The 22,941-nt window shown below is 42.2% G+C and overlaps 1 protein-coding gene across 1 annotated transcript in view; it reads left to right on the top strand.

Moving 5' to 3' along the window:
• Positions 1 to 21,676, top strand: part of LOC147740933 (uncharacterized) — a 330,387-nt gene extending 308,711 nt beyond the window's left edge. The window contains exon 11 of the mRNA XM_086936090.1: positions 21,406 to 21,676. The gene's annotated coding sequence lies outside the window, so the exon portion shown is untranslated. The remainder of the gene's footprint in view (positions 1 to 21,405) is intronic.
• Positions 21,677 to 22,941: the final 1,265 nt, after the last annotated feature.

Genomic DNA, 22,941 nt, shown 5'->3' on the forward strand with positions numbered 1-22,941 from the left:
TCAATGAGTCAAACCCAAGATCACATCTCCCAGAGGGGTATACTAAATATTATCATCACACTCGGATGCGCCACTTTTAATTTGAGATAATGTGAGCAACCATCAAGATAAGCTCACCTAATATAACTAAATTGATAGTAGAAGTCATTGCATCTAAACTAATGCCTATCTACCAGGCCATGTATGGAACAGGGATTTTCCCAAATAGCTGGAAAAAGCATCCTTGATTCCTCTTTTAAAAAAAACTTCACTTGACCAAAATGAACAAAGCATTTATCACCCAATTGCCCGTCTCCCACTACCAGCTAAAATAGCTGATTTTTTTTAATGCACAGCTGGTAACTTGTAAAAAACTCTTAGATACGACCCAAATTGGTTTCCATAAGGGCCACAGCATGGAGACAGCCTTATTCAAGGCAATCAAAGAGATCAGGCAGGTGTAGATCAAGAAAACGGGGCAGGCCTTATCCTGCTAGATCTCTCGGCGGCTTTTGCTACTGTTAATCATGCATTACTACTAAGCCAGTTAGCAACCTGTGGGTTCACAGACATGGCCTAGAACCTGATAAATCCTACCTAACAAATCGAAAATAAGTAATAAAATTGGAGAACTTTACTTCCCTTCATTTTTCCCTTCAATTTGGAGTCCCCCAGGGATCCAAGTTGAGCCCTACTCTTTTTAACATATTTTTAACATCTATGTCTTCCCACTAGCTGATTTGATAAGAAGCTTTGGATTCTCCCTTACATCCTATGCTGACGGTACTGAAATTGTTGTCTCCTTAGGAAAAAAATGATGTTGACACAGAAATTAGATTTTATAATTGCATGCCTTTAATTTAGACTATTGTGCCATGGATGCCTGGGCACCATGAGACCCTAAACAAGTGTAATCGGTTTTTAAACTTAAACATAAGCGCGCACCTTGGACCAGAGTATTTATTTCCCAGTAGACACCCTGTGTGCCCCAACACAGTTATCAATTATAAATGTGCACAATGTGCATGCAAAGTAAACCTACCATACCACTGGGAGCACAAATTCACCTTGAAAGAATGAAATAATTAGGGCTAAGTGCAAATGTTATCTAACTTACTCCAGTTTCAGGAGGCTTCCCCTGTCCTGATGATGATCTTGAGTCAACAAAGATCGAAACGTCGTCGACTCCCTGAAGGAAAATCTCCCCATTGTATATATTTGTGGATCACCCCTTGTGGTATTTGTGATATGTCGTCTATTTCACCGTATTCACTCATGTCACGATATGCACCCCACCACTGATGTGAGAACCTGAACATATGTATACATTTGAAATGATTAAAATTTCACATGCTGCCCTACATGCTCTGCTCCCTTGTTATGGTTTGTACCCTCAAGTACTTGGGCAACACATAGGTCTTGATGAGCTTATCCACCCATTGTGGAACCTGTTGACCATCCCGCCCCTCCTGTACTACAACTAAGTGCATGTTAGAACATCATGAGTGGTTTTCAAGCTCCTCAATCTTCTATTCCCAAATAGGACCTTTGCTTTTGAAACTAGCAGACTTCTTTCTGCAGAGTAATAACTTGATCTTCAAGTTTAGATATTTTGAACTCAGCCTCCTTCAGTCTCTCTGGGAGTTGACCAATAGTTTCTTCAGTTTTAGGCAATCCCTCATGTCCTAATGAATGTTGTGAACAACAAAAACAATATGAAGATTTCTACCATAGTGGTAGTACCATCTAGCAACATAACGCCCTCAAACCTGCTTCTATGCGCTTCAGTATGAGATCATGGAGTAGCTTAACTTGTATTTAACTGTTTGTTAAGGAGAATCAATGCACTGCATACCCATTTACAGCAAGAGGATGTCATTATCAGTATCCGCTTTCAGCGAAGAACTGTATTTTTTTGGCAGTCTCTGCCAAGATCTTCTGGCAGTATCGTGCAGAATAATCTGGGCCAAATGAACTCTTTTCCAAAGTGGTCACTTGATGGGCCTTTTATACTGTGGCTTATCTGATATGGGGAATTTCTGATAACGCAGAATTGTCTGAATGTGCATCAATATGCTAGTCTTAGACACATTCTTATAAACAAATCAGGTAAAAACACATCAATTTAGACTACATAGTTTATGTTAATTAATATTAACTGACCTTGAAATAGAGATCACAAGGCCCTTGTCAAAGAATGATGTTGTATCAGGTGTGTTATTGATGTAATTGTCTGAATGACTTGACACTTTCACATGTTCTTGGAAAGATAAGGATAGATGGCATCTGAATCAAAGGCAGATATATTGATATTTTGGCAAAAATGGAGTCTCAACCTGCTCAAAATGTAATCTGGCCATAGGACTTAACATCAGTGTAATCTTTTAAATTCTTGAATCGCAAAGGACCTAGTTCTCTGGAGGACAACCTGATGTTAGGCTGTAGTGATACATTTCAGCACACCTTACCCCATTTCCACTGACATTAAGAATCCTCCCATAGATCAAGGGAAATGGGATGAACAGATGAGTGCCTTAGTGCAGATCCAAACACCTATTTTATGGGTTTTCTCTCACATATGTATAACTCAAAGATTGAGCATTTGATCCTGAAGACACAATGATATGTATGCACGTTATTGATATGTAGGCACTTAGCGCTAAACCAACACAACTGATCATGATATATTTTAATTGGTACTCAGTCATCTTTGTGGCTGTGACCGGCATCATCAGATTTAATTTTCATACTGCTCCTTGTATCTTCAAAAAGATGCATCTTCTGGCCCCAGAGACACTATTAGTAAAAGTGCTATACCACTCCCAAGTACCATTCAGCTTGAAGAAATGGTTCATGAGGAGTTGAATCTCTGAACATCTAAAGGTCTGTCTTCAGATGGCACACTGTCCTTATGAGCCTCAAACAGGGTCTCCACCTGAATCCACTACAAGAGCAAACAGCAGAGGTTGTCACTGAACACGAGTGAGGAACATCAATTTATTACATTCTCAGTGGATAATGTTCTACCTTTTTCAGTCCCATGGCTGAGACAATAGTTCTGGTAAATAACTGCAAGTCTTACCTCCGAGCCATCAGAACACACTAGAAATAATGAAAAATGATTTCTCCAAGGTCATCAATCAGGTCATCAGGAGACATGTAAGGGGTCTCACAGACTTGCTCCATCTGGCATGTCAGCTGGTAACCTTTTGGTGCCTATCTGAACTGGGCCCTGACCACATTAAATAACAACCATTTTGAAAGAATGGTCTACTGTGATGTTAAGCTTCATTTTTATTAAGTGCCTTCTTGTTAACCTTAATGTCCGTCAGTAGCTAAAGGCAACACAACTTTGTCATCCTCAAGTTCAAGTTCAAGTTTGGCATTTATATAGCGCACTACTCACCCATAGGGTCTCAAGGCGCTTGAGGGAGGGGGGAATTATTTATCAAATAACCAGGTTTTAAGTTGTTTTCTGAAGGAGAGGTGGTTCTGAGTAAGGCGGAGGTAGGTGGGGATGGAATTCCAGGTTTTGGCCGCTAAGTAGGAGAAGGATCTTCCCCTCATGGTTGATCTGTGGATGCGTGGTATTGCGGCGAGGGCTTGATCGGATGATCGAAGTTTGTGGGAGGGGGAGTAAAAGGAATGGCGCGAGTTGAGGCATTCGGGCCCTAGATCGTATAGGGCTTTGTGTGCGTGGGTGAGGAGACGGAACGTTATTCTCTTGTTGACGGGGAGCCAGTGGAGGTCTTTCAGGTGACTGGAAATGTGAGCTTTGCGGGGGACATCTAGAATGAGTCTTGCTGAGGCGTTTTGGATACGTTGGAGTTTTTTCTGTAGTTTGGCTGTGGTTCCGGCATAGAGGATGTTTCCGTAATCTAGTCGGCTTGTGACCAGTGCGTGGGTGACCGTTTTTCTTGTTTCGATGGGGATCCAGCGGATGGGGTCGTTCTCCGGATTTACCTTCCTGGATTACAAAAGTGCTGTTGGAGTTCCAAGATATATTTCTCTATGCATTCTTTTCCACTGAAGTGACAATAAATGATTTGGCCTTGAGGTACTTTCAATTCTACTTCAAAAGATCAGGGATCTTTGTTCACCATTCCAGCTACCTATGATCCTTGGAGGCAATGAGGCCAGCTTAGCTGAGGCTAAGACCACCTTTGTCAGTTGGTAATAGAGGCCCATATGTATGAAATTGAGCATTTGAGACAAATAGCTCCAGATTCACATTTGTAATTAGGAAAACGCTAAAAATAAAATTCCTAAATTGCTATTTCCTAAAAGAAAATAGCTAAATAGGAAATGGAGCTTTCTGGGTGCAGAATGATGATGTTAGCCCAGAAATTTTACAAATATAGGGTGTGGCCACAACCCAGAGGCGTAGACTGGAAGTAAGGAGTGATCCTGCATCACTACTGCCATTGAATAACACCATCCCAGGAGAAGACCATAGCCACCGAAGATGGGAGCAAGATTCAGGGTCCAGAAAGAGGAAAGTAAAATGAACTGAGAAGGAGATAGAGCTCCTGACAGACATATTTGTGACCCATATGGACAAACTGTTGGGAAAGGCCTCCTTCTTTGTGCCTGAGAGACAAAAAAAAGCCGGATCTGGACCAGCATCTCGGAGAAAGTGAACTCCCTACGAGTCACACTGAGGACCATTCCTGAGAGCCACAAAAGGTTGTATGACTTTAGTTCTTGTGAGAAGGAGGCCGGCAGGATGGTAGAGGGATATGGAACTGATGGAGGACCCGCAAAATACCCCACACCATTAGGATATGGAAGACACTACCGCCTGGCACGCAGTTAGTGTTTCAGATCTGGAGACAGGCCCTGCTGCGTATGGGATGGTGGAATACTCTGACGGGTAATGGTAGACTCCCCGGTCTGGCTGCGCTACAGGGCTTTGGGGGGGTGGGACAGCATTGGAATTTCCACATTTGGGGGATGTACTAGCGGGGCTGACCCTTAAGTCCTTTCAGGAATTAAGCTGGGAGTTTGGTATGCCCCGAAACCCAGTTCTTCAAATACCTTCAATTCTGGCATGCACTCTCCCCATACTTGGTGGGCTTGGACTCACTCCCTGAGTTTAATCCCCTAGAAGCTAAGGTCTTCATGGGAGATTTGGGGCCCAAAAAGATATCCCGTATATACCAATCCCTGGTCACACACTGTTCCCCCTCGCTGCAGAAGTTACGGAAGGCTTGGGAGGCAGATGTGGGTGCCTTGGAAGAGGAGGACTGGAGGGAGGCGTTGGCCGGGCCTCGGTGCCGCCATATCCATACGCCTTCGGCTTATACATTCCATCATTTTTGCTGCAGCACTTTTCGCCCTAAGTGGGATGGGTCTTCTCAGACATGGGTCCCTTGCTCACTGTGCCACTGGACTCATGCTAGTCTGGTTGATAAGGGGTGTTATCGTGAAGCGGTTGCAGGATGTTTGTTTCCGTTCCAGGGAGAACCTGACTTGGCAGTTCAGGCTGGACTGTTCCCATGAGAAGCAGGGTTAATATGGCTGAGTCCAAGCTGGGGTGGTGTAGGGAGCACAAGCACAATGCATTTAACCCAGATCTCTTGATTGGGGGTGAATGTTTGATTCATTCAGCATTCCTCCCATCAATTGTTGCCGCAGCGCTTTTCACCCTAAATGGGATGGGTACGCCCAGACATGGGTCACTTGCCTACTGTGCCACCTGATTCAATCTAGCCTGGCTGATGAGGGGTGTTACCCTGAAACCGGTTCCAGGATGTTTGTTTCTGGTCCAGGGAGGACACAGCTTGGCAGTTTGGGCTGAACTGTTCCCATATGGAGCAGGGTCAAGATTGATGTGCATATGGCTGGGTCCCAATTGGCGTGGTTTAGTGAGCAAAGAAAATATAAACTTAACCCAGATCTTTTCACTGGGAGTGAATGTTTGATTCATTCGGCATTCCGTCTATTAATGGTTGCTGCAGCACACTTCCGGCAATGACATGTTAACACTGGCAATACCACAGCTCACTGTTGCTGACAAAGCACTAAACCCCTGAGGGTGCAAAAAGTAACTCATTAGACACTCAGCAGAATGAGTTGCCTTTGTTTTGTTTTCCATTTTTTACTTTGGTGTTATACTTTTAGCAATGCAACATCCACAAGGATGCAGTTGATCTTTGCTTGCAACAATGTTGTAGCAACCTGAATAAAAGGTATTTACTGAATTATGCACCAACCCTTACATTCATGTGTGATACCTCATTATTGAATGTTTTAAAATCTGGCAGCATGTATCCAGCCTGTACAGTAGTGACCCGCCGGTCTTGTGGAGACAGTGAAAGCGAGACTTCAAGATCCCAAATGTCCTCTCAACGATTCAGCATGTTGTCCTCTGTTGTAGTACCTCTCACATCTTCTCCTCAGAGTGAGGTATGATGTGAGTAGCAAGGGACGAAAGGCATATGCACTGTCACCTTAAGAGCATGAAAAGGAAAACCATTAGGTCACACTATACACATGTCCTGGCCACTGTATTGATTAAGTCTGCGATTCTCTTACAAAGTAAGAAAGAAACCATCACCACATTCACCCTGTGTCAGTTAGTTTTGTATTCCACTATGGCGGAACATGAATGAGTAGTGGGTGCTGCTTCTGCTTGGGAATCTGGCCACAAGGTCTGTTATGATACAGGAGGCGTCACACAATGCCTGCTCTTTGAAGGCTTTATTTATGACTCCCCTTGCCGCACTTTTGCGCCTCGTAACTTTACTTTTTTGATGATCTGGTGACACAATGTGCCACAGAATATTTACAAGGCCACGGAAAGCTACTTTTTGTGGCTTTTTAAGGCCTTGAAATATGTGCTCCTTTCAATCAGTTTTCAGGCGTTCCATGGGTGTCTGGAAGTGGTGTGGCGTTAGTGAGGTACAACGAGGAGAAATCTTTTCATTTCTCCTTTTTTTTCATCTTTCTATGTGTGCTGCATTATGCAGCACACATAGAAAGAGGAACTTGACTGAATTGATTGATTTTGAGCAGGAAGGTGTCTCTTCCTGCACAAAATCAATCAGTCCCACAACACAGGCATTTTAGGAGCCTGTTATGTCCATGTAGCCCTGAATAGGAGGCCAGCTATCTGACTCTTGGCGATACTCTGGGGTTTTTGGGTCAGGGCAGGGAGGCTGGGCACAGCAGGGCAGTCCACAACAACTGAAAAGTTATTTGAGCAGCAGAGCAGGCATGTGGGCAATAAAACAGTTCTTGGCAGCAGGGCAGACTTCATAGCTGGGCCGTCCTCCTTCCTGGCAGAGTCCACAGGTCCAGAAGTGATCTGAAGAGTTGGGTCTAAGGGTCTAAGGGTCCAATAGTAATACTTGGTACCAGATTTGACGTGAGAAAAGCTTCTGGAGTGTTCAATCCCCCAAAGGTATCTGGAATTTCCTCCCAATGTGCCCAGGCCTCAACTTTTCTGAGGGCACAAAAGACTAGGGTGTGAGTGTGCTGAGGCATAGTCTTTGTGATGTGCATGGGTGATTGGTGACAGCTCCTCCCCCTCATTCTGACAGAGATGGTCCATCCTGCCGACACGTATTCTCCCTGTGTCTCACTGCCTGGGAGAAATACACAAAGTTCTACTGCCAGCTACACTTGGTTATGTGACCCATGATACAGGCTGTATGACCAACTGGTAGAGACAAGAAATTGCCAAGTTTCTAAAAGTGGAATTTTCAGAAGTGTGACCTAAAATGTAACTTTACCATTAAAGAGGGTTTTAAATTACAATTCTTGAGAGACCAAGCTCGACCTTCCTACCTGCTGAAAGTTATCACTCATTAAATGTAATAAGGTAACCCAATGTTATCATAAGGGAGAGGTAGACCTTTGAAAAGTCAAAAATCAATTAAAGATATTTTCACTACCATAAATTGTAAAACTTTCAACAGTACATGTCTTATTTGTTAAATACATGTCACCAAGCATCTAGGCCAGGGGTCTCCAAACCGGTCCTGGAGGGCCGGATCCATGCCAGATTTTTTGGATATCCCCATTGAGATACATGTAGTAATTTTAAAAATCTGGCATGGATCCGGCCCTCCAGGACCGGTTTGGAGACCCCTGATCTAGGCTATGTGGGACCTATGCTAGTGATGCCTTACTTATGTTAAAAAGGAAGTGTTAGGCCTGGCAAAGAGATTATTTTGCCCGGGAGAAATGGCAATTTATAACTGCACCCAAACGCTTTAATGGCAAGCCTGAGGCATGTTTGAAAGGGCTATTTGAATGAAAGATGCAATGAGGGCTGCGGGCCCACTAGTAACATTTCATTTACAGGTCCTGGGTACATGTAATACTACCTAACTTGAGAATTATAAGTAAATTAAATGTATCAATTGGGTGTAAGCCAATGTTACCAATTTTTAGGCAGTGAGCACGATCACTTTAGCACTGGTCAGCAGTCCTGAGGCCAACAAATACAAAATAAAAAAAAATAGGAGGAGAAAGGTAAAATGTCTGGGGGAAGACCACCCTAAGCTGACAGGTCTACTACTAACAATCCCAATCAATTATCTTAAAGAGAACTGACCTGTAATAGAAAAAAGCAAAATATCACGGTCAGTAGAGCAACACAAAAAATGTATTTGATGAAATACATATTCACACACATGCCCCAACACACACATATACATATGTTCACTAACTAGCATCCTAAAGTCTTCACTAAAGATCCCTCTTGAGTTAGAAACAAAATCATCTGAATTCTGACACAGAGCTGCAGTACTTCAAGGCATTAGAGGTTCCCCTCAATTAAGATGCAAGAGCCTTCAAATTCTGACATGAAGCTGCCATTACTAGGTATCCATCTCTAGACAAATGCAAAACCATTGATATTCTTTCATGATGGTCCAATTCCACAAGTCGTTAGGTTTCTAGAGGACTCATTGAAATTCTTACACAAAGCTGCAGTTTCACTAGTCGTTACTAGGTTTCCTTCTCAAGTCAAATTCAAAAGCATTTATATTCTTTCATGAACCTGCAGTTCCACTTGTTAAAAGAGGTCCCGGTCAAGTGAGATGCAGCTGCTTCAAATCACCAGCACCAAGCTTTAACATATAATTTGCATACACGCTATTGTAATACTCTATTCCTGTTTTCCATAGTATTAATATTTGCAAAAGCCAGTTTATAATGATGCCACATTTCACATTTCAAAACTTTTCTTGATTGTTATCAAAATAAGTGATTACACCCTAGCATGTATATAGGAACTTCCATTCACTGTTACGTAAAACTGTATTAAGAAAAGGGGAGCATGAGGGCATGGTTTGGACGCCGGAGAAGATGGCGGCGTAAGCCCTTACCTCCTCTCATGGCACAGCTTCACATAGTGTCTTTTGGTGTCTTCACATAGTGTCTTTTGGGGTTAATATGAAGGTGCAAACGCTTCTTTTCCTCAGAAACATTCTAGCAGAGCTCCTTTCATGTTTTAATACAGTGCTAGACGTCAGGCAACGAGCAACAACGCGATCCAGGCCAGATCTCCCCGTCCCTGTCGGAGCCTGCCCACGGAGTTTTTCATATGAGAGAGCCCGCATGCCACCGAGATAATGCGAAAAGGCCTGGAGCTCTTGGCAAAGAGTGATTAAGCAGCGGAGGACCTGAAGCTCTTCAGGCCTCCGGAGATCTTTACACGCAGTGAGTGTGCCACCGCAGCGCATTGTCGCGGTGTATAAGATGAAAACCAGAGATCACGGCGCTAATCACCGCATAGCTAATGACTATTACAATTTAATGTGGGCGATGTGATCTTGCTTTTTCCACAGTCAGATATTATGATTTATTTTTTCTAATGAGCGCGATCAATATGCAATGTCCCTGAAAGGTAATGAAAGGTAATGCGCGAGGTGATATAAAATGGCGGGCGCTCCTGGGGCAATATAGAAATTCACGCCAAGCTGCTCCCTCGATTTTCCCTTTTGCGTGGATGGTTTTACCAGATAGGCACTGCGTTATGGAGCCTGAGAGACACTGAGGCATTGCAGCAACTCAACTTTTCACAGGTCTAATGTAGCTGAATGTGGCTGAATCAGGCTAACAGCACTTATGATGTCATATGTTCAGCTAGTTTGCTTTACCCTTTGATGTCTTATTGCCAGCACTGTGGTCATTGGTGGTCATTTATGTTCAGCTGCACCACTCTGGGTAGACATTAATGTTCAGTCAGTGCAGTGTTTTGCCTCCATTACCTTGCTGCCTGACTTTAAAATGGCTGCAACCTGGGACTGCCCATGCTTGTCCCCGCCTCGCCTGACCCCAAAATGGATGCCTAAAGAAAATGTATGCTTAATGGATGCTTAACTGGACTACATGGATGAATAAATGGATGCCTAATGGATACTTGATGGTTGCTTACAGAAGAGACTCAAATAGGTATCCTGATCTTCTAGATTAGGCTGCCTGTCAACTCTCTGCCGCCTCTTTGTCAACTCTCTGCCAGTTATTTCAATAAATATGGTGTTGAGACTGGACTCTCTACTACCATAGTGCTTGGTCTGTACTCTCTACTTACCACTATTCTGTCGGTGATTTGGTGACAAGGCCTTGCTGCACGCCATCCCATCTACTCATCTTACCTTCAGATCCTAACGCGAACTGTCTCCCGAGGGCACATTGCTCGCATTCGCAAAAGTAGCTTACAAACTGTCCAGCATGGGAAAAAAGGATTCTAAAAATCTAAAGAGGCTTAAGGCCAACCCGCCTAACCCCGCTTCACCCAGATAAGGTAAAAGGGACTTAAACACCACTATGGACACTATTCTGAACAAGTTAGCAGAGGTGCATGATCTGGCGAAATCAACAAAAGAAGAAATTTCTGCAATCAGACAGGACATTAGAGACACCAATACCAGACTGTCCAAAACAGAGAACAGAATAAGCCACTTAGAAGATGAAGAGACAAAAGTATGCAAATCCCTCAAAAACGTATCAACCACAATGGATTCCCTTTCTAGGAGATTATCTGAGCTTGAAGACAAAAATCGGAGAGAGAACCTACGCATTTTCGGAATACCAGAGGGTTCGGAGGATGCTTTTGATACTTGCATCTCCTTCCTGGAATCGTGGTTCACACAAGCAACTAACCTGACCTTCCGCCACCCGCTTGAATTTGATCGAGCCCACAGGGTTCCCTCCAGAATTAACCCAAACCAAAAGGGCCCAAGGCCAATCGTATGCAAGCCCTTATGTTACCAGCATGTTGAGCAGATCTTGGCCTTCATGCGCAAGAACAATCATATTCTATGGAAATCCAGCAAAATCTATATTTCTCAGGATTATAGCAAAGAGACGGTGGACATTAGGAAAGGCTTTCTTGCTCTTCGACCCAGATTGCGCTCCATAAATTACCAATTTGGTTTTGCAGGCCCAGCAAGGTTCCGTGTGGTCATCCAAGGGGTTCCCCAAGTTTTTATGGATCCCCAAAGGCTCAAAAGATTCCTTGATGGTCCGGATGAACTTTCTATGGACACAACAACACCTGGTCCCTCCACCGCAGGCACCTGAGTATCCTTCTAAATATCTCAACACACATTTGTGGTTGATTGCTCTGTATTACATTCATAATTTTGGTTGGCTGTAGCAGTATCAAACTACCTGAAATGACTTACTAGAGTTTCATCTAGACTCTTTACTTGAAAGGTCTCGACCACTTGAGTCAGTGTAAACTTGTTTAATCTGTCGTTTGGGCACTACTACTTACTATCTTCTTACATATAGATGAATAGGTGGGCCTCCACTTGTATGTGATTATCACCCCAGCATTAGCTCGCTGTTAACCCATTGTTAGCTCATATCTAGAGCTCAGTTAATCGTAGCCTCGACAACATTTACCTGTTTCTAACTCTACAATTGTTACTATTAGACTAACAGTAGACAAGTTCAGCAGTCAGAGAAATAGCGGTATCACACTAGGCACCTTCAGCACCGGCTCTAGGCCACGCCACTGACTGCCTGGCATGTAGTTAATTCCAATTATACATTTAGCGCCCACTGTTCTGAGAGTCGGAATTGATTTCAATAGCTTAGCACAGGTCTGTTACTTGCCATGGGAGGGGAACTATTTTCCCCTTTTCACCATGTCTACTAGTTTTCTTCTGGGTGGGATGGGAGGGTTGGGGTGGGAGGGTGGGAGGGGTGTGGGTTTGATTTGGGGTTGGATATTTTTATGTATTGTTAGTACATTGTGTTTGCTTTTTCATGTATGTTATTATTTCCTTTGCTCAAGTGCCAATTTTCAAATTCTACTTGTAACCCCCTGTGTCAACTTGATGGGGTATTCCAGCACATATCCGCAAGTCATTGTGATCCAATGTGTAGTATACCTTGTCTCTTTGATTCAGATGTGCAAGTCTGCCTTGCATAGGCGACCCTCAGGCGATATGTCATACTATAAGAATAGTAAGAGGATTCTTTATCCGGCTTCAGTATCTTACTTTGCTGTACTTCCCATATTAGGGTACGACCTCATTATCAGCTTACACTACCTACAACCCATCCACCATAATTCGCTCAGAAGCTGCGGGGGATCTCAATTAGTGTTCACACTAAATGTTTTGCAGACACCTAACTGTCATATACCCTCTATTCACACAATCAGTGTACTCTGATGAATCACATGGGACAAAGGTTTCGATGCTTTACTAACAGCGGTGGTTTTGGCTTAGAAAAATCATACTTGTGAGATATTTATGTTGTCACATACCACACCCAAAGCCCCTACGGGGATTCCAACGCTGAATAACCTAAAAATACTTTCGCTTAACGTCAAAGGACTTAACCATCCGGTTAAAAGGAGGAAGATTTTGTATTACCTCCAGAGACAGAAAGGGGATGTTGTCCTTTTACAAGAAACAAAGATTGATACCAAACAAATCAATACACTTAAAAATAGATTTTACACTGAAGTTGTTGGTTCTGAAGCAGTGGGGAAGAAGAACGGCCTTCTGACACTATTATCGAAAAAATCTAATATCAACATAGGAGCATAAACGGCTGATGCTAGTGGGAGGTGGGTGACGTCTAAATTGATTAAAGACAACACAGAGTTCTTTATTACAAATGTCTATACACCTAATACCACTGAACTAGAATTTTGGAACGACCTATCTAAACAGATTGAAACTATCCCAGATTCGGCTATGCATGTCCTGGCAGGGGATTTTGACCTACCTTTAGACCCAACGATAGACAGAGACTCACGGTGTGCTTACCGTAGCAACAAGTTCTATAAAACCTTTACTAACCTCTGTGCCCGCTTCAATCTTCTGGGCTCTTGAGGATTACAAAACCCCACGGGTAGGGAATACTCATTTTACTCACCTCCCCACAATTCCTACTCATGTATCGAATACCTATATATCACCAGCAATGCCCCTGCTAGAATCATAGATACGTCAATAGTACCCAGGGTCGTATCAGACCACTCCTGTATCTCCCTATCTATATGTAACATAAAACAGACAATTTGTCAGTCCTTTTGGAGATTGAACGATGAGGTGTTAGAAAAAGAACAACATAGGAAAACCATAGAAAATGCAATCCAGGACTAGGTACTGAACAATAAAAAGAATGACATGTCTGATCTAACTCGCTGGGAAGCTCTAAAACACAATTAGAGGTGAAATTATCAAAATCAGATCTGTCATAAATAAAGAATATAATAAGGCCTTTGAAGAGCTAGAAAAAGAGATCTCAATTCTAGAAAGTAAGCCCATAGCATCTAGAGTTATGTCAACATTGAATAGGTAGCGAACAAAAAATATTAATATAATAAAATATTAGGTAACAGAGCTGGAATATGGATTAATAAACAAAAGAAATTCAGACTCTGCAAATCAAATAAGGCAGGTGAAAGCTTAGCTGCGTACTTAAAATGTAAAGTACAAAAGAACACGATCAATAGCATAAAAGACCACAATGACATAGTTCACTCTGACCCAGATAAGATTGCTGAAATTTTCAAAGAGTTTTATAATACCCTATACTCCAAAAACAGAAAAGTTGATGATACTATAATTCACGACTATATCACTGAGTGTGACCTCCCAACCCTTTCTGATTCCGATAAGGCAGAACTTAACAGCCCAATAACTGCCCTGGAATTTGAAAACTCAATTAAATCTCTCAAATGTGGAAAGGCCCCTGGACCCGATGGGTTTAGTGCTAAATTCTATAAGTGTTTCACCTCATTCTTAACTTCCCCTCTTTTGCACCTGTTCCGCGAGTTCAGTGAGGCAGGAAAAGTTTCTGGAACATTGGCCGAAGCTATCATTGCAGTGTTACCTAAAGACTGGAAAGATGCAACACTTCCCAAAAATTACAGACCGATTTCCCTCATTAACTTAGATTGTAAACTTTACACAATGGTTCTGGCCAACCGTCTAAAAACATTTCTACCTACACTTTTCCACCCTTCGTCGGTTTCTTGAAAAATATACTTTCCAGCGATAATACCAGAATATTAGCCCATGTATTGGAAAAGGCTAAACTCCCTAACTCACCTACTGTAGCCATCACACTCAATGCCGAAAAGGCATTCGACAAATCTAGAAGCGGCACTGAATAAATTTGGTCTAGGAAAAAATTTAATTCGGTTGGTTATGTCCCTGTATTTCTGCCCCTCGGCTAGGGTCCGCGCGGGAGGCTCAATTTTGCATGCCTTCCAGTTACATCAAGGAACCAGACAAGGCTGCCCCCTCTCTCTCTCATTATTTTTACTTGCCATTGAACCCTTCTTGTACCACATTAAAAACAATGATCGCATCACAGGGGTCCACTTAACGACTGTACAGTCAAGATTACCGCCTATGCGGATGATGTTTTAGTGGTTTTTGAAGAAGCGGATAAGGCGATCCCAGCTCTCATGTCCTCAATAGACAGCTTCTCTAGGGTGTCTGGATACAAGCTAAACAAAGATAAAACTGAAGTAAAACTCTTGAATAACCTGGGCAGCAAAGCGATTATGGGTGACTCCGGCCTATCATGGCAACCTAAATGTTTTAAATATCTATGCTTTGACTTTGATAAAGACCTGATTGCTACCCTTCATACTAATGAAAACTTAGTCTACAAAAAGATATCCAAATAGCGGGAAGGGTGGTCCCCTAATATCTCTCATGGTGGGGCAGGGCCGAAACTCTAAAAATTATGGTGACCCCTCTGGTCAATTATCTAGCTTGCATGCTACCAATGAATCTCTCCGATGATTTCCTGAACAAGATTTATAAATTCTTCAACACATTCCTATGGCAGGTTAAGAAACACAGATTATCACTGAATAAGCTACAGCTATCCAAAGAAAAAGGCGGTCTGGGTCTCCCTAACTTCAGGAATTATCAAACGGCATTCCTTTGTAAGCAAGGTGCTAACTGGTTGACCATACCTTCCGACTATACTCCAGTTTGGCTGGACATAGAAAAATCACTCATTGATAATATGCCCTTATCGGCCCTCCTCACTATGGACCTCCCCCACCTTCCTCACTCATTATATGTTCTCCTCAATACCAAAAGAGCTCTCTTACGATTAGATCACCTTTATAAACTAAAAGTAAATAAGTCTAATATTAACCTCTTTATGGCAAAATCCCTTTCTAAGGATTGAAGGTAGCATACTCTACTGGGAGCTCTGGTCTCATAAAGGAATAAACCTAGTAAAAAACCTTTATGCAGGGCCCCACTCGCTAACTTTCTCTGCCCTTCAGACCCATTACAACTTAACCCCTATGGATTTTTATGACTTCTTGAAAGCTCTCCTCTCAACACGCTCTATCAAACCCCATGAGCCATCATTAGCCTCTCAATTATCACTAATACTGAAGGCAGGTCACACCGTCTCCAGAATATACAAACTCCTTTTGCCTAATCCAAAGAAGATGCATAAACGTAATGAAACCAAATGGGAATCCAAACCTAACTCTACTAATATCTCATTTGAATGGAATAAAATATATAGCACAGCTTTCTCGAATAAAATACCCCCTATTCTATCACAAACTAAGTTCATGCTACTCAATAGCTCATACTGGACTCCAGAAAAACTTTTTAAACTGAAGCCCAACATGCTGGAACTGTAACTCAGCTGTTGGTAATCTCGCTCACATGCTCTTCACCTGCCCCTCCTTACAGTCATATTGGGTTAAAGTTTACGAATGTATAGGTCACATTTTCAACATCACTCCTCCCGGGGAATTTTCATATATCTTATTAGGCGCCCTGGATCCAGCACTGGTCAATGCTAACAATCGACACTTGATGAACCTCTTGCTCACCCTAGCATGTAAGGTTATATTGTGCAAATGAAAAAATGCTAAAGATATGTCCTTTAGAATTTGGCAAGAGTGGCTGTCCTTCCTAGGAGGTGCAGACAATCCGGCGCTACATACCTCTCCATGGCGCAAGTCTCACCGGAAACTCTGGAAATCCCTAGATGCCTCATCATTCTCATTCGATCATCCATGAATTTAACATATTGTGTAATATTTGTAACTACTCTGTACTCCCATCAATATGAAGGTATAGGCTATAATGTTTATCTGATCCGTTTGTATGACACCACACTGCTTATTTATATGGTCACTCATGGTATTTATATACGGTGAATGCTGTTGGCTGCAATCAATAGGCACTTGAGCATGCTCGCACTTATGCAATGATCAAGATGTCTGTAATATTTGATTCAGTTCGATTATTATTGTATTTAGTTTCTTTTCTTTCTTATCTTCCTTTATTTCATGTATGTATTTTCCTTTATTCTTGTGTTTTCTCAATAAAAATTACTTGAATACAAAAAATGAAAAGGGGAGCATGTTTCCTGAATCAGCAAACTCACAACATTGCTATTTATAATAAATGTCTGAGAGTTATAGAAATAATTGATTAAAGTGTATCATACATAGGGACTATCAGTCATTGGGTAAAGTGGTTCTATCTGATTCACAAAGGTAAACACATTTCTGCTGTTTGCTATTCATAAAGATATTTTACAAATGGTATATTTAGGACTGTGGAACCTCCACACATAAAAAAGTAGGACTGTCCTATCATTTTTATGTGCAGAGGTTCCGCAGTCATAAACATACTTGTACAAAACCTTTGTGAGTAGGAAACAATAGTAAACTTGTACAAAAGTTTAAGTTTACCTATGTGACTTAGGCCCAAAAGTGTCTAAGTTTGATTCTTGGGACACTATTTTCTAGTTGTATGTGCACATATGCAAAGGCAAAACATAGGCACTCAAAGTGGAACTACACAAAAATGGGAGTCAAGAGGGAAAGACAGAAGAGACTAGGATGCCCTTCACTCAGTAAGCTTATCAACAAAAAGTCCTAGCTCTTGTGGCAATATGTAATTATAAGTCTGTAAACAGTAGCGGTAGACATTCGTCGCCCGAAGGTATCCTTTCAGTGTAAGGATCAACCTATGTTTCAGTCTATTGCCTCTTTAAAACAACAACCTCTGTGATCTAAACATATAAGACAGCACAGACAAAAAATGTGAGGAAAGCGAGATGGCACCTCACGGGCAAACCACCAATGGGACCCCTGGCTGGTACTCACCAGGTTGGCCCTGTTCTCATCATTGGTGCCATCAAGCTAAAACGTAAACGTGTCTCAGACCCCAAAAAAATAAAATAAAAAGACAGTGGATGGTGCAGTGAACACAACTTATATGTAACAAAACTAACGACATTAAACATTTAACATATAAGGCACTGTGCAACTAGGACTATCAACTTTACTTTTGTTCCTATCTTTGTTGTAAACAGTGGACACACAAACAATAAAAAAGGAGGGGGTGGATACTCCCTATCGATTCACACCCTACTTACAGCCGACATGTTTCATTGCTTTGGTGTTTATCAGGCAATTTCTTCAGGGCAACTTATTTTTAATGCCACTGCAAGAGACACTGATTCTCGAATGCTGTAATGTAAACAAACATATATGAGGTCACCTGGTGTTCCCCCCCATTTTTTGCACATCAAATTCTATGTGTTATCAAACAACCACGCTGTATGGGTAAATTTCATAATTACCCTTCAAGCAGTTATGCCTCTCATACCAGGACGGAGGACTTCAGCTCCCATTGGTGAGCGTGGTCCTATCTCCCCATAGAGAAGTAACTAAAAAATGAAGGACCAGAAAGAAATTAGGATACTTCAGTCCCAGATCGCCCCTTACCTTATACAAGTATGCTGACATGGGGCAAAGAGAATAGAATATTACCAGTTGGCGAGTAAGGGTCGGCGTCCTCTCAACACTCGAACGCCGCCCGAGTGCAACCCTTTTATTTTACCGGCAGAAGTGCCGGTATTCGGATGCTCTGATTGGTCCGCGGTGTCAGCTGACTCCCGCGGATCCCGGCCGCTGATAGGATAGCGCGGTCAGGTGACTCTCGTGTAGCTAGATGCCGGTTCCTACAGTGAAGGGAACTGGGGCGGCCATTATTAAACGGACCCCCAGCCAACGCCAGGATACGTGTAGATTAGCATGATTTGTGCAATCCTGACGGGTAACCAGATGAAAAAACAGATGAAAAAACGCACCCGTGTAAGAGCAGGTTAAAGAACGGATTATCTAGCAATCCCGCACATTTACGGCTCTAACAGCATTTGTAATTGTATGTGCAATTTAAACCATTAAATATACATGGTATTACTACTACTACTTCTGTAAACGGCTAAAGCTTATTGCTTATTGAAGGTGTTGATAACGAGACGCCCAATTTGTAACAGTGTGTAGTAATACTCAAATCCAGCGGCAGCCATATTTATAAAGTATGAGGCTGAAATAACACTCTCTTGCTCACAATTCTAATCCTGGACTTTAATCTTCTGTGATGTTTATAGAATGTCAGGGTGATGGTGCATTCTATTACTGTTAATCAAATTCATAGGTTGTTAGTCATATGGGTCCCTGAGACATAGGGTTGACTTCTATTAGGTACAAGAAGACTTAACGCTCAATCTACAACTGACTTCTGCTAGGTTATTACCAAGGTACAAAAAGACTCAATCTATAGAGAGAGGATGTAATTAGAATCTCCATCATGTATTTAAATTGAGTACAAGTCTGTCGATTTCATAGTATTGTGTGTACCTTCAATAACTAAGCTATCAGAAGAGGTACCAAGTATAGAGGGACAGTAGTATACTGAGCACAGAAACAGCCACTGGAATCGGTCAACGCAGCTTATTCCACTCTAGGAGTTCGTTCAGGCCTTTCTGTTCACTTTGCTCTTGATAGATCCAACGTGCCTCCCTAGTGATCAAGCGTCTCTCCACAGACTGTACGTCACCCGTCGCCTTCTCTAACACTACCCACGTGAAAGTGTGTTTGTTACGGTGGCAATGTTGCACTAATTTAGTAGTCAGTTTTCCAATCCTTATTGTGCTAACGTGCTCTTGGATGCGGAGTTTGATTTTCCGTGTGGTGAGTCCGATGTACTCTAAACCACATTCGCATTTTAGTCTATACACCACGTTAGTAGTGTTACAGTTGTTGAAATGGTTCAATGACCAAGTTTTTCCAGATCGAAGAGTCACAGTGTTGTTTTGCTTGTCAATGGACACACTGAGCAACTTCCACATGGGAAATGTCCTTTTGGGATGGTGGTATTCTCCGCTTCTGGTCGACCGATATGTCTGGTGTGAACCAGTTTATCTTTCAAGTTACTTGCTCTTCGGAAGGCGAAACGAGGGGGGGGCATCTTGAAATCAGCTGTTGAAAGTAGGGTCCAAGGTTTCCTGATAGACTGGCGGATCTTTGTAGCCATTGGGTCATAAGTCATGACTACAGGTAGACAGTCTGACTTCTCCTTGGTTCGTGTCTCTAATAAGACAGCTCTAGGTGTATTAAGGGCTCTCTTTTGAGCATGTTTGACAACTGTCCGAGGATAATCACGGGCTTCCAGTTTCGAACTCAGAACTTTTGCTTGTTCCTTGTACAATTCAGTTGATGAGCAGTTTCGCCTGTATCTAAGGAATTGTCCCACAGGGAGATTGTCCCTTAATGCTCTTGGATGGTATGACCGATACGATAGCAGTGAATTTCTATCTGTGGGCTTTTGATGCACACTGGTTCGAAAACCCCCTCCAACTGTCTCGATGTCCAGATCAAGATAAACTGCGCTTGTGTGATGATATTTCCAGGTGAAGCGGAGGCTCATATCTTGGGTGTTTAACCAATTTAGAAATTGGATCAGGGCTGTTTCCTCTCCTGTCCTGTCAAAGTGGAACGCCTTGCCTCAGCATCTCAGATCAAACCCCGACATTCTCTCCTTCCGCAAACAGCTGAAAACGCTCCTGTTTACCACATAACTATGGAGCTGAATCTGCCTTCTTCCTAACTCGAACCTCACTGATATGCTTAGCGCTTGGACGCCTCAGGGCAGCTACCCGCGCTTTAGAAATCTGAATTCATTCATTCATTCAAAGTGAAAGCATCTAATGGTTGTAGTGGGCTGGTCTGTTGATCTAAACCTCCTGATGGGGTAGGCGGGAACACCAAATGAGTGACATTTCAACAACCCAATTGTAAAATAATTTTGATTGGGCTCTCCTTCGTATGTATGTGTTTTTGTATGATATTTTTTAGAAACAAGATGCTAGAAAGACAGGGAAAGCAGTTTTCAGGTCAAACCGAAACAGGTAAACACACACATACCTGTTTTCATATAGTTTCACATTATGAAAGAAAAAGGTTTTCCCATGAAAAGCACTGCAGTGCTTTCCAAGAATGCAACTGAAAAGGACAAAATAGTAAGGGTTTCTGAGAAAATGTGTTCCTCGCTTCACACAAAAAAGAAAGAAGTGTGAGTATACAATCACATTTTGTGTCGCCTTTCACCTGCAGAAATATACATCTATTGCAATTCTGCAAAGAGAAAAACATTTGAGTGTCCTTGGTTCTCTAGGAATTGTTTACTTCTTCAGATGTGCTCCTAACAAGCTTTCTGAATTACTAAAAGGAAAAAATGAGTTATTTCCTAAGGTTTTGTGAATTTATTTCGAAGAGATGAAGGGCCATATTATCAAGTAAGGGCGATACATTATTGCCGCTTTTATTGGCAGGAAACTGCCGCTATAGCAGCGATATTGGGCTTGATAATATGCCCCTGTGAATTCCCATAGAAGCCCAGGTTCTGGTGTTAACCTGGGCTTCTATGGGAATTCACAAAGGCATATTATCAAGCCCATTATCGCCGCTTTAGCAGCAGTTTCCTGCCGATAAAAGCGGCAATAATGTATCACCCTTGCTTGATAATATGGCCCGACATTCTATGAGCTGTGATTGCCCCACAGCTTTCTCTAATAGCTCATTTTCTCTGTACTTTGTATGAATGTTTCTTCTGATCTTTTCTCCCTGTGATAAATGTTATTTTATCTTTAAAGGTTCAAGAAAGCATTGAACACTACCTGGTGACCTGAGAGCTACACGTGGCACCTAAGAAATCGATGATTAATAAATAAAAAGATGATCTGATACAACTTACCAGGGAGCTGAAGAGAACCCTGCTGCTGGCCCAGTGCCCAGTGCTCTGTGTTCCTGGGTGCATGTTTATACCTTGTATGCAAAGATTCTGTGATTGTTTTAGCACATGATGCTATGCTTATGATTTTTCAAACCCTACCTCTTTTCCCTGCAAAATGAATAAACAATGCTCAACTGATAACAAATAGCATTTTTCCACAACTGTGTTCTCTTTTTCAAAAAATGGAGGAGCTTGTGTCACTACACAGTACCTGTATGTTTCTGGTGTCAGAAATCCACCTAAATCTAATGCCTCTGGATCAGTATAATTACATTATTTACACGGATGGTTCAGTACAACCTGAGTTGGGGACAAACAAAGCTATTCAGCCTTATGCTGAGTCATTACAAGTCGCATGCGAGATGGAGAATTCCTTCCTAAAAAAATGTACATGCAGTCACTAGGTGATTGCACATCGATGATAGCAGAACCTAGGGCTCTAATTCTGGCATTGGAAAATATGAATCCTGTATTACCCACACTAATAGTGTGTGATTCATATTATTGTGTCCAGTCTTACAATGAGTATTTACACTAATGGAGCCAGAATGAATTCAGAGATGGAAAGGTAGGCACAGTTAGGCACAAGATGCTTTGGGAACAGATGCGTTCACACTTTGAGCCACCAAAATTCTGATGTAAACGTTGCAGGGAATTCAATGGCTGACGAAGCCACAAAAGCGACAGTGCTAAAGCTGCAATAACTTAGTCAAAAACTGGTAAAGACAGCAACATCATGACATCTGGCAACATTGCATGTGATGGCATCTGATTGCCTAAGGGTTTTTCACTCAAGGACTCCTACAAGTTAAACGCGGACAATATTCCAACTGCCAATGTTCCTGGCATAGGGATAGGGTAATTCCGAATTCAAATCACAGGTTAAATGTGATTCTAGCTGCACATGAGAGTCTTGCATCTGCACATGCAGGGGTGACGGCTACAATTTCATTATTGTAGCCACACTAATTGTAGCCAGGTCTTTCTAAACAGACTAGGGTTTTTGGGTCATATGTACGAACTTATTTTCCAATAGACACCGAATGGGTAAAACCCTTTGTTACATCTGGCCCTTTACCTTAAATGTGACATCTGCCAACGAATGAAACTATCCACGGAAGTTCATCCACCATAGATTCCTCTTTTGAGTTCCAACAGCCATTGGCTTGTGTTTATCTGGAACACTGCAGGCCACTAATACCAGAGGACGCCTACAAGTATATCCTGGTTACAGTAGATTCCTGCTCTCAATTCCTTTGGGTATGGCCACAGTGGTCGGCTGATGCCCAAACTGTTATAAAAGATCTGGAAGTTTTTATGGGGACTTACGTAGCTTGCACACTTTGTTCCGACCATGGTCTGGCGTTTACCTCCACGGCATACAAAGAGGCCATGA

The sequence above is a fragment of the Lissotriton vulgaris genome, chromosome 1_1 (genome assembly GCF_964263255.1).
Source record: "Lissotriton vulgaris chromosome 1_1, aLisVul1.2, whole genome shotgun sequence".
Taxonomy (NCBI): Eukaryota; Metazoa; Chordata; class Amphibia; order Caudata; family Salamandridae; genus Lissotriton; species Lissotriton vulgaris.